Source organism: Cyclopterus lumpus, chromosome 2 (assembly GCF_009769545.1).
Source record: "Cyclopterus lumpus isolate fCycLum1 chromosome 2, fCycLum1.pri, whole genome shotgun sequence".
NCBI lineage: Eukaryota > Metazoa > Chordata > Actinopteri > Perciformes > Cyclopteridae > Cyclopterus > Cyclopterus lumpus.
Window position 1 is genome coordinate 3,059,872 of NC_046967.1, and position 13,388 is coordinate 3,073,259.

The window sequence follows — 13,388 nt, forward strand, 5'->3', positions numbered from 1 at the left end:
TAATATAACTATCTTGACGTTGAGCTATATGCAGTTGCTGATGGAGCCATGATCTGTTTGGAGATACATAACAAGGAAAACAAATGGCACATTTAGAGAAAAGAACTAATTCAAATGCATAATGTACACCATTACCTGAAATAGAATTAGCACCACATATATATTTCTAATGACTGTGACTCAGTGGGCAGCAGGGTCCCCCTGCAGAGGATCAGCGGTTCGATCCCCAGCTCAACTAGTCCATGTCCATGTGTCCTTGCTCTACGGTTTATGAATGTGTGTGAATGTTAGTTACTGCTGATGTGCAGGTGGAACCTTAGCCCCGCCCATCAGGGGGTGAATGATGTCATGTAGTGTTAAAGCGCTTTGAGTGGTCGGAAGACTAGAAAAGTGTTTTTTTATTCTTTATTTAAATGACACATTCATTTTTATTGTGATTAAATATTGGGTATGCTAAGGTAGCATAAAAGAGGCATTAATAAGCTGTTGTCTCAGTGTGTAATTAAGACACTTTATATAATAAGCCTTATCGCCAGACAAGGATGTCGATTTTGGATGATCCTTCAAAACCTTAATAGTTAGGATAAGTAAAAATACAACTATATCTTATTATTTCCCTAATTTATCTGCACCTGGCAACTACAAACACACACTGTTGGTCAATGATGGGATGCCAACTATTACACACCCATCCAAAACCCCACCCTTACTTTGCTCGTTGCAAAATGACACTGAATGTTGGCCCTGGACCAAAATCATGCCAAAATCAATATTAATTTATTCCTCGGACGCTACGCTCATATTCCCAAACCAAGACCAACGTTGTTACATCACACTACACTCTTTGCTTTTGATGGATTAACATTATTGTTATGTCATTATTCACAGAACCACAAGAGGTCAGTCCTTAGGCAAACAACTGGTCTTTCTAAGTGACCGAGGGGAGGGTGGTCTCCAAAATGTTTGCACATAAAACTATCTATAAAGATAGAAGTTGAGTTATTTTTGTATTTTGTTGGATCTGGCCCGAGAGTCACGGCGTGTTTTATGGTTTAATGTTCCTTTTTAAGTGGAAGGTTTCATACATAAACTGTAAGTAAACAATTTGTGAACCCAAGATTATCGGCTTGTTTTTTGCAACCAGAAGTGCCACGAGAGGGAGGAGCTAAGTACAATTGAACGCTGAATAACAGTTTTAGGCAACCAACATGTTATAATTAGCTTCCATGAAGTGAAAACACAATGTGTCACTGATTGCTCCTTTTTAAAGACAAATGGTTTAAATTTTTTTTTAAAAAGTCAGAAAAAAGACAGCCATTAGCCCCGCCTCTATTGCATCAGCACAGTGACGATGCTAAGTATTCACTGGAGAGGCCTTGTCCTCGTCTCCACGTGTCAACACCAGAGAGCGAGCTGCTCCTGAAGAATCCCATCGTCATGCCTCAGCGGCCCTTTTATTTTCTTTTGGTAACTGTTTGCTACCCTGAGGCGACAGGAATTGTCTGTGCTTAAACACAGAGGAAGAGAAGAGTCCTCGCTGTCTCAGATCCCCCCCCATCTCTCTGCATGCGGTTACTGACACTGTTTGTTTAAATCATCAGAGGCGAGCTTGTCCTCTGTGAAGTATTAAACGCCACACTTCATGCCCTCAACTTGGGGCGCTGCTATAATTCCACAGGTTTGACAGTTTCTTGAAAGCACACTATCCATCCACGGACACGCAATGCACAGCTGCATTCACACAGGTGTGATGGCGCCGCCTGCACTGCTGACTGCAGCGTGCCTCTGTATGTTCTCGGGACAGCAGCGGCGTGTTGCCTTTGTGTCTCCGATGCGTTATCAAGTCAAATGATGAGGTCGTAGTGATGTCATCAGGGTTATATATTTTAAAAAAAAGACTGTTATGAAGCGAAAGAGTGGACTTGGTTTGAAGGATGTTGGCGTTTTGTTGCATTGTGTGAAATGTAGGATCCAGTGTTTAGGGATTTATAATCAGCCAGCTGCTTTTGTTTTGACCACTTATTGAGTTACATTAAAATGAAAGCAGCATGCTTGTTTTTAACAGTTGAGTTAACTGAACTAGCACAGAAAAGTACTCAATTTCCAAAGTAAACTGAACATTTTAGAAAAGAACAATATTAAAAGGACTGGACCATTCCATATATATTTTTTAGGTTTTTGTTCAAAATCGAACATTGACATTTTGGTGTGGAATAATGATATTTTCCTACACATGTTTTACCACACCTGACCTGTGGGTTCCTGCATGTTGACGCTGCTACATAAACAGTATAGATACAAGACAGTATTACACAGGTGCTATTTATTGTCATTGTGCAACACCGTTATGCTACAAAATGCAGTTTGTCTGCACATTTTGAAAACAAAGTCTATGACACTGATGGCAGGGTGCAAGGTGCCACCTGCTTATCAGGACTAAGTAATCATAAACACTCATTCATACACCGCAGGAACAGCCTGATATTTGGGGTTAAGTGTCTTGCCCGAGGACACATCGGCATGGACGAGAGGAGCCAGGGATCGAACCTCCGACCCCCTGATAGAAGGGTGTCTCCCACTGAGCCACCGTCGACCCCTAGCGTTCACATTAATCATAACCTTTATTTATTAGCTTGATAAACTTAACTAAGTCCACATGCATTTAGCAGAAAACGATGAATGAGATAACTGGAGACTATATGAATTTGACCCTCAACAACTATCTCACGACATTAATTTAAATTTTACATCGCACAGGTAAATAATGGCCTTATGTTATGACATTTTACACCAACAATCTGGAAGGCAATTGAAGCATATTTTGCAATACTTCTCCTAAAACTTCCACTCTGGGTGTAGCTTTGATGATGAAATCCTCACGACAGCTCCATCATGCAGCATACATGCTAATACCGGAGGAGAAAGGTCACATGCGTCATGCTCCGAGGTCCACGGGCCACAGGTTTGCAGGTGGATTCGTAATGCTGCTGAACATTTGATTTGGCTTCGCCCGAGCCAGCGGTGACATCCCATCATCAGTCTTACGAAAGTCACCCAGTCGATCTGGGCCGAGCTGCTGACTGGCTGATATATACATCAGAGGCGAGGAGGATACCCCCGACCGCTGGGGCTTATGGTGTGGGGAGAGGGGATAAATGGTGACGATTTCAAAGGGTGGCCTGCCTGCTGTGCAGCTGTCAGCCAGTCTGATCCTCCGGCTCCGTTCTCCACTGTAGGTCTGTGTTCACTGACATCGTGATGGGGAGCGTTGATTATTTTTTGTCCTGGTTGTTTTGAAATGAACTTGACCTTGATATGGTAGCAAATCCTATTGCAACTTTTAAAAGCATTAACATCCATTTCCAGCCCTTTTAATCGTTATCTAAATTTATCTGCAGGCTGTTGAAGGGAAAGAATATCGTGTTTCATGTCGTTATTGAGATCGAATAAAACGCGGATGGGAATTGAATACAGAAGCCTATATATATTAACTACAGAGGCAAAGAAGGGAGTGGAAGGAAATTGTTATTGAAGTCCGCAAAAGAAAATGATTTTTGTTTGGGGTGTCAGAGACTCCAGCTGTAAAACATGGTTAAACACAATAGATTTCCTGTCTGCTCCATATCTGTGACTGGTGTTGAGAGGACTTTTAACTCGACACGACTTTCTCTTTCACAGACTTACACAGCAGTCTATATTGCAACCAAAAGAGTTTATTTGGTCACTTTCATCAATCTGATATTTCCTTTATTTGTACTGGGATTTAGTGTTGATGTTGTCAGTCCATGTGGACAAAAGGGGAGGGGGGTTTGATCCCATGTGGACCTGCGAGGAGAAAGATGAAGCTCAGCTCCCGGGGGGATGGGGAGCCATGCTGCCGGGTCCCATCTGTGGGAGCTGCTGGGGAAACCTGCAGGATTTTTTCTCATGTTGTGCTGAATCCGACCCAATGACAAGCATTAGGAATAACTATAGGCATTGTCCTTACCGCTGGTCGTGTATACTTATGTAGCTCATGTAGATGCATCAGTACATTCAAACAGTTAAATTCTCCTCGCAGTTAAGATCTGGAACCGTCTTCCAGAAGATGTGAGACAGGCCTCAACGATGTTTAAATCCAGGCTGAAAACAGTCCTTTTTTTACAACTGAAAGTATTTTATCTGCACTCTTTGCTTTTAATATAATTAATTAATGATTATTTGAATGTTTTTATGGAATGATTTTATTTGCCTTTTTTTGTTGTTGTAATTTGATGTAGCTGTAAAGCACTTTGAATCGCCTTGTGTACGAATTGTGCTCTCTAAATAAACTCCTTGCCATTTGTAATGAAGTCGGAATGAAAAGTTAGGAAACATTTAAAGCAAAACACATTATTGTTGTTGAGGAAGTAAAGACATGTCAAACAAGATGCACCAACAACAACAACAACAACAACAACAACAACATTTTAGAGTGACTCATGGGGGATTAAAAATGTTTTTTACATGACATCTTCATCGTCTTGCTACATTAAATACATATAGCCATATTCACCACGGTCTTAACTTTTCTTTGCGTCACAGTGAAGGAAAGCATCCCCTCGCGTGGCTCCCGGGACCCCCAGGACCCTCGGAAGCCGCCGTCGCCATGTTCCGTGCTCCGTGCCAGAGCTGCCACCACACGGCAGCTGGTTAAGGGTGATTGAGAGAATGCGGCAATCTATTGGCTGCAGGCTTAGTAAATTTCAGGCGGTGTAGTCCAATGGCAAGAGAGGGGGAGAGAGAGAGAGAGAGAGAGAGACAGAGAGAGAGAGAGAGAGAGAGAGAGAGAGAGAGACCTGGTTTCTCTAACACTAATCTTGTCCTCGCGACACACTCGCTCTATGAGAGCAATTAGATTCAGCCTCGTTCCCAGAGCCTCCGCAGTGACTCACTGGAGCATCTTCTGCGCTGATAAAGCCGCATCTCTTTTCTCCGGCCGCCACGCGCACACAGGACGTATCGCCGGAACTGCGCTTCTTACTTTGGATTTGTCAAAGCAGGAGGCTGGAGGTGGACTTAATTGTGTGTGTGTTTTTTTTCTTCCCCCTTTATGTGGCGTGTGTTTTGCCGAAAGTCGGGACTTGCATAAAAAAAAAAAAAAAGAAGAGTGACACGGCTGAGGTGAGTGTGCCGCCGGCTGGATGCGATGCTGAGCCTTACACGTTGTCTCCAGAAGGAAAACACACATTTATAGACGAGGGGTTGCATTTCTGTGTGTTTAGGCGCTGGTCCCCCCCCCCCCCCCCCCCCCTCTCCTCCTCTTCCTCCTCTTCCTCCTCTCACGGCTTGTCCGGACGCGCTTCTGTCTCTCAAAGGCGCATCATCCACACCACATTTACTGGCAACATCGGCTGGATCACAGTCATATTGACAACCAGAACTTCTTATGAATAGTATTAAAACGGGCATAATGTGTGTGTTTGATGTGCACACCTCCGCAGCAGCAGAGGCGGATTCTTGCGCACTTTCATCCGACTCCAGTTGCTGATTTGTTCATTTGTAAATGTTGATAGAAGAATGAATGGTTGCCACCAGCCGGCAGTGCAGACGCTGATCACGAGTCAAAGACCAGGCTGGTTTTATTAATTATGTAAATCAGTGATGAGCTTTTGTCCCCCCCCTTGTGCACGCGCGCGCGCGTCGCACACACACGCGCGCACTGCTTTGACTAAACTCGGTGCCAAAGCAACAGCTCGGTTAACTTTAATGCCGGCGGACGGACACGAGAGGCGGTTGTGACCTGACGCCACGAAGTGTTTCCCCTTAACGTGGAGAAGCATCTCAACCCATTTCACACCTGCGCTTTTTAAACAAAAATGTTTTTACATTTGATTATTATTTTATTTTCGTTGTGTGTGGACGAGCTGCAGTAGAGACGGGCACCTGCCAGCAGCTCTCTGCGCGCATCGCAATCCGAGCAGCCACAAGATGGTGGTGGAGATATCTGGATGGGGATTTTGAGGGGGGGGGGGGGTTGTGCCTTGCGTGGTATTTCTTTCCAGATACAGCTCTGCTAATGCTGTGATTTAGTTGTGCTTATAGCATTCAGAGGTGCATCGTAAGCTGGTTTAACATGGGATGACCTTGTGTGTGTTAGACCTGACCCACGATGACAGGGCAATGTCCAGAGTGCCTGTTAGGCCCATGTGGACCACATCTTTTAGTCTTTTACTAGAAAATACAAGGTTGGACAATATCTTTGCAGAAATGCTGCTGCTCTGTCTCTCTCTCTCTGTGTGTGTGTGTGTGTGTGTGTGTGTGTGTGAGAGAGAAAGATAGTTTCCTGGGAAAGTGTAGTCGTGACATCGTATGCATTGTTAAACCTGCTCAGGTATGCACTGCTATTGCACGAGAGCAAATAACTTATTGCTCTCTGATGAAATATATTACTAAAGAGCGTCATATTTAGCTCCAGTGCACTCATTCATGGTGTAGAGCAACGGTTGCCTTCCTTCACCATCTTTAACAGAGAGGGGAGACAGATTCACTCCAGGGAGGCTGTGTGAGACATTTGAAGATCATGGTATGGTTGTTGTTTGACATCAACTGAGAACCCGACATGTCTGACTTCAGTCTGCATGCACATGCGGTCATGTACTCCAGCTCCACGTCCAATCCATCCTCGTTCAATCATTTTCTTCTTTGGCTCTTTGTTTTCAACAAACTGCAGGATGAAATGTTAACAGCATCTCTCCATAATCCACTCCTCCTGCCTGTTCCAAATAACATCGAGGATTCCTGGAACATGTCATGGTACAAATGCAGGAAATTGTTTTTTATGGTTTTGTCGGAGAACAATCTTAAATGAGGGTGCATTTAAAAAAAAAAAAAAAAGAAATATGCATGGGTTTTCCTTAAATCTTTTTTTCATTTTTAATTCCACTGACTCCTCCCCGTTGCCTCTTTTTAAATGGACAAAAGGATTTTGGCGTTTTTTTTTGTCGTTGCAATTTTTATTTTTCATTTTGCTCTCTGTGCATCTGCTTCCATAATCTTGTCATTTCCCCTGCAGGCCTTCCATCATGGTGCATCAACATATTCATGTGACAGTGATGACATGCAGATGCTGAGTAGGCAGTTGTTTGCTGATCTGTCCAAACCGTATGCACAGAAACGTATGACTAAGAGGTAGAAATAGCAATAGCTGTGTAATATGGTATTTGTCTTGCTGGACTATCTACTGTAAATATATTTTATTTTATGTAAGCAGACAAGCTCTTAAGGAGGGATTACTGGAACAGGGAGATGTCCTGCATCCCACATTAATTTCTCCACAACCATTTGTCTGTATTGTGTACAGTTTGCTGCACTGAATCTGACAGATCTGTTAATGTGTTTCATTTATTCATATTTATACAAGTGTGAAGACATTTCTCCTTGAGAAAATATTTAAATAGCTGCATGTGAAATGCATAGGCAGCGTGGACTTTCCCATTATAACAATGTTTTATTTACCGTTTATGTCTGTCACAGACTCGTGAGGGGCAGGCACATACGATTAAAGACCGCCCCCTTTAATGGGAAGACACATTAAGTAAACCGCCTGGAGCAAACCTGGCCAGTGTCTGGTTAGTTGTAATTCTGCCTCCTTCCATTGTTGGGACACTAAATGGTTTTGCAAACATGTTTCAGTAGACCTCAAGATTATTGAGAGCCGGTGATTATTAAACGCTGGCTTCCGTGGTCAAGTTTCTGAATACTTGGGCCTCTTGAGTGACATTAAGGCAAACAAGAAGCATTACACACTGTAATCGGCCAGTACGCTATACACGTATCTATTTGAACCCTCTTTCAATAAACCTAATCAAGTTGTTCCGTTTTAAAACGGTGGCCATCTCCCAACGTTATATAATAGGATGAAGAACCTGAGAGTTGGTGAGAATCGGGTGAAGAAAGTAATAATGAATAAGACAACTGCACACTCACACAAAGACTGCGTTAAAATTCAATTATATTCAGTTTATTTTGTATAGACCAAAATCACAAATTACTAAAGGCTTTACAATCTGTACACATAAAACATCCCTGACCTTTGACAGGGAAAAAAGTGAAGAAACCTTCAGGAGAGCAACAGAGGAGGATCCCTCTCCCCGGATGGACAGATGCAATAGATGTCATGTGTACAGTAAAGTGGGCACCAGGTCATCTTATTAGAGGGTTCATTTATTAATCTCTGAGCCCCAAATTCCAACATACACAGCATGCAGCTGGTTTCCCCCCCCCCATGCGTAAAGCCTTGATCTCGTACTTCCTGTGGGTCTCTCCTTGCAGCAAGACCACATTCACAAAGCTCCCAAAAGTTCTCAAATGTCTCCGCCCATCGCGTTTTGCATAGTTGGAAAATGTTGGAAGTGCACGGATAAGTGAAAACGTGCCGCACAGAACTCACACAAAGGGCTGTTTTTGATGGTGTGAAGTCACCAGCATACGTCATTAATGCAGGAATGCCTTTTGTAGGTACCGTTGAAAAAGGTCCACCGAAAGCTCATTTGTCCGACAGAAAAACAACCTTTTCCCCAAAATACACACTCTCCCAACAACGAAAAGAAGCATGTGGCTAATTATTATACCGAATGACATCATTGGACATTCCTGTTAACAATATTTGTATTCCTGCTATGGCAAAGGCATGACCTGCCTTACTGATTGGCTTACCCTCATATTCTCAACCTAACCAGTCTCACTCCTCATGTCGTCGAAAACCCAACCAACAAAAACACAGAAGGCAGCAAGTAATCAGAGGCAGTGGGTCATGCCTTCAAAATCAAGCAGGTCCAATGACATCATTCTGCATGATGATTAGCCATCTGTTGCTTCTGAACACATGACATCTATTCATCTGAGGAGAGGGATCCTCCTCTGTTGCTCTCCTGAAGGTTTCTTCCATTTTTTCCCTGTCAAAGGTTATTTTTGGGGAGTTTTTCCTGATCCGATGTGAGGTCAAAGGTCAGGGATGTTGTATGTGTACAGATTGTAAAGCCCTCTGAGGCAAATTTGTGATATTGGGCTATACAAAATAAACTGAATTGAATTGAATTGAATGGACAGGCGTGTACATCCTTTATTCTTTTGGAGCAATGGGACTCTGGAACAATGGGCATTTATTTTTGGGATAACGGGCTTTCGACTGTATGAACTTTCGGTCCAATGGATAATTTTTGGGTTTCAGAATAATTGGCAGTTGGAACAATGGCAGTCCCAGTTCTATACACATCCAGTGTTAGTCCATACTATAGCTTAAACATCTACTAAGATGCCGCGTTATAAAATTGTGTGGCCCTGGCAGTATGTTTTGTAAGCCTGCCCCTCATCCCAGTCCAAATACTGCTTCAAAAGCACAAACACAGCATACATGTCTAATAAATACATTATGTATATGTGGTTATTATCAGCTGCTGTGTGTCTGTGACATTTTTTGGAGAGGGTGCCTCTGACAGGATCTTTTTATAATGATTGAAATGCAAATGACAGCAAGCGCCTTCATTAGTATTCATGAGCTTATCTCCTGTAATCATTAAGAGTGAGAACAACGTTCACAATCTGCCACGGAGCCTCTGCATTCAGCCCGAGCCGTCTGAAGAACCGTTTATCATGAACCGGCACGTTATTACGAACACTGTACACTGTGTCAGTTTATCACACAAACATTTTCAAGCATGTGACCTCGGTGAAAAATGAGCGACACATAAACATAAAGTGTTTGACAATTTCTGCGCTGCCGTGTGAGGCGACTGCAAACACAGGCGCTGATATCCTTAATATAGTAGTTGATTTCATCATTAAATATGCGCTTTTGTAGGCAAAAATCCAATGATGGAAAGCCCGTGGTTGTTCTCAAACACCGAACAAAAGGACACGCTAAAGGCCGTTCATCTCCTGTTGCTAGGAAATCTGTATGCAGTAATATTAGTATAATTGAAAATATAGTTTCATTTCCATACAGTCACAATAAATGTAGTTATGTAATAAATTAATAAACACATACTGTATGTTTTTGTTAACATGCTTTTGTATTTTACATTTGGTGTATTAATCTGAGCTCAGTATTTAGCACTTTTCAAGAAAATCAGCTACCCTTATTAATATGCAAACGGTGGGGTAAATATGAAGATGAGTTATGTTCTGTTCTGGGGTTCCTGTGTTCTCACGGCCATACTGAAACCATTGGTAATGCATTTCCTGAATTTGTATGATGCTGCAGTTGAATACCAGCGGTTCCTGAGAATTTATGAAAGAACAAAATCTACAACAAAATGATAATCATGGTATTATTCCATATTTTTCTTTCAGTCAATAAATCCCTGTCTGTGGCTCTCAGCTCCAAAGCCCCATGTTGTTGTAAGTATGCCGTAGACTCATACCAGTATTTGTAGAATCTAAAAAGTAACAACAACAACAACAACGTGAATAGATTAAGGATTCAATATTTCCCCCTCATTATATTTTCTGGCAATGTAAACTGGATTACCACGTGGTCAAAATGGGCAACGTCCTCAGACCCTCAGGGGATCTACAGGCCTCAGATCCTCCATGCAATTAATTTGTGGTAATTGAATAAATTCCTTCTAATTAAGTGTTAATGCTGTGTACACCACTAAAGTCCATTATAAACTGAAATGATAAGGGCCTTTGTCACCTAAACATATGCATTACTGTGATTACATGGTTTGTGTGCTTCATAAAGCTACCACAAACTAATTATGGAATAATCCTTTGTCCGGCTGGATGAACTGTAAATCCTCCACTACCCATGGAGTACTTCAGTCCATAGTCCTTTACAAATCTCTATCTGATATCAGCATCATATCAGTATACATTCTTATGCAGATGATTCCCAAATTCTTCCATTCTAATAGTATGCGAAAAAGCAAACTACATGCATGCTTTATTGGAGTTATCTTATCGCATAACTTTAGTGAAACTCCGATAAATCAAAAGTTATTTTCATCTGGGTCTCGACTTTTCTTCACATTTAGGTTTGTTGTCCTCCAATATATAGTCTCTTTGATCCCAAGATAAGTTTTTGAATTTTTTTTGTTCAGTCCTGCTTCCAGAACCAAAAGTGTTGTTAATTATATGCAAAGCACAAAGTGATAGTAATCCATACGTTCGTCACATTTTAATCTTTACTACTGAAACTGCACACTATTGTTATTAAACTGTTAACAGAAGAGATACAAACATATATTGAGAGGTTCATTGGGAGGAATCTTTGACTGGTTCTTGTCATTGGAAGTTTGTTCATGGCCATAAATCCAAGTCCAATTCATTGGGAAAGAGTTAACAAAACATATCTAGAGATTTGTAGATATGAGGCCAAAGTTAGACATGGACTAAACCCAGTCCTGCATCAGAGTAGCACTGAAAGTTATCACTCTACGCTGATTCTTCACTTAGTCACTTATGATAATGTAGTTTTTCTGATAGTTCATTTATATTAGACAATGTAAAAATAGTTTTGAAGGTATAAAAGGTGTAAAGAAACTATGAAAATGAGGGAAACATATTTCCAATCCATCCAGCTGTCGACACGTAAATCAAAACTACAAATGTCAACCTCGGAGGCAGTCAGGGACTCACTTAAGTCAGTATATGAATGTCTAAATGGCAATCCATCCAACATGTGTTGAGATATTTCAGTCTGTGCTAAAGTGGTGGATTTACTGACATCGCCACACACTAATAACGAATAGATTGAAATAAAATAAATGGATTTGAATCAGCTGTGTGGTATAGTGTGGCCAGCCTTCTCCAATTAAATGTTTTTTTCAATTTTATGGCCTAGAATAGTCCTGCTTTTTTTTTTCAATCAATGTTGCAAACTCATTGAGGACATCTCAGAAATAACTATAATGACTTTTTCTGTGAATATGTCTGTTTTTGTAATGCAAATCCATCCTAGCAGACATCAGCTGCAGTATTGATTTCAGGGCATTTTACTGGAACATTCAGAAATAGGAGTAACTGTAGCAGACATTTAAGAACCTATTTTCCTCCCAAAAATATTTTTAAGGGCTTATTTACAGCAATCTTGAAAAAATATCTTTTCATTGAAGGCGCCACAACATTGTTAGCAAAGCAAAAATTATGAGACATTTGTTGTCTGTTTTTGCCACTTGTAGCACTTTGCAGCTGTCACCGACAGTTTCCATGGAAACACAGCTATCGGCTATGAGACGAGTGTGAGTACTGAACATCAAACTATTTTAGGTTTGAAGGTGCTATTGATCAACATTTATAACATTCATCCACTAGATGTTCAGAATCTGAATTCTGACTCCGGTTACACGTACGCTCTCATCGTACATACATATTTAAATTACAAATGACAGGATAAATATAAAGACATTAAAGACAACAATAGCAACATGTGTGTACAATACAAACAACTACAACAACAGTGAATTAGGGATGTAGTGCAGAAAGTGGTGATAGTGCAAGTAGTGCAGATGGAGGTGATTAAGTGTTCAACAGAGTGACGGCCAGAGGGAAGAAGCTGTTCCTGTGTCTGGTGGTTTTGGTGTACAGTGCCCTGTAGCGCCCCCCAGAGGGAAGAAGCTGTTCCTGTGTCTGGTGGTTTTAGTGTACAGTGCTCTGTAGCGCCCCCCAGAGGGAAGAAGCTGTTCCTGTGTCTGGTGGTTTTAGTGTACAGTGCTCTGTAGCGCCCCCCAGAGGGAAGAAGCTGTTCCTGTGTCTGGTGGTTTTAGTGTACAGTGCTCTGTAGCGCCCCCCAGAGGGAAGAAGCTGTTCCTGTGTCTGGTGGTTTTGGGGTACAGTGCTCTGTAGCGCCCCCCAGAGGGAAGAAGCTGTTCCTGTGTCTGGTGGTTTTAGCGTACAGTGCTCTGTAGCGCCCCCCAGAGGGAAGAAGCTGTTCCTGTGTCTGGTGGTTTTAGCGTACAGTGCTCTGTAGCGCCCCCCAGAGGGAAGAAGCTGTTCCTGTGTCTGGTGGTTTTGGGGTACAGTGCTCTGTAGCGCCCCCCAGAGGGAAGAAGCTGTTCCTGTGTCTGGTGGTTTTGGGGTACAGTGCTCTTTAGCGCCCCCCAGAGGGAAGAAGCTGTTCCTGTGTCTGGTGGTTTTAGTGTACAGTGCTCTGTAGCGCCCCCCAGAGGGAAGAAGCTGTTCCTGTGTCTGGTGGTTTTAGCGTACAGTGCTCTGTAGCGCCCCCCAGAGGGAAGAAGCTGTTCCTGTGTCTGGTGGTTTTAGTGTACAGTGCTCTGTAGCGCCCCCCAGAGGGAAGAAGCTGTTCCTGTGTCTGGTGGTTTTGGCGTACAGTGCTCTGTGGATTCCTGTAACGTAGGCCTAGTCTGTGGTAGCCTATTCTTAGGATATGGCTAGCAAATGTAGGTAACGTTTAGCTTGTAACATGC

The 13,388-nt window shown here is 42.3% G+C and overlaps 1 protein-coding gene across 2 annotated transcripts in view; it reads left to right on the forward strand.

Moving 5' to 3' along the window:
- Positions 1 to 4,840: 4,840 nt before the first annotated feature.
- Positions 4,841 to 13,388, forward strand: part of nlgn4xa (neuroligin 4 X-linked a) — an 88,099-nt gene continuing 79,551 nt past the window's right edge. Inside the window, exon 1 of one of the 2 annotated variants that reach the window (XM_034552445.1) lies at positions 4,841 to 5,142. The gene's annotated coding sequence lies outside the window, so the exon portion shown is untranslated. The remainder of the gene's footprint in view (positions 5,143 to 13,388) is intronic. The other variant, XM_034552453.1, reaches the window with a different exon arrangement.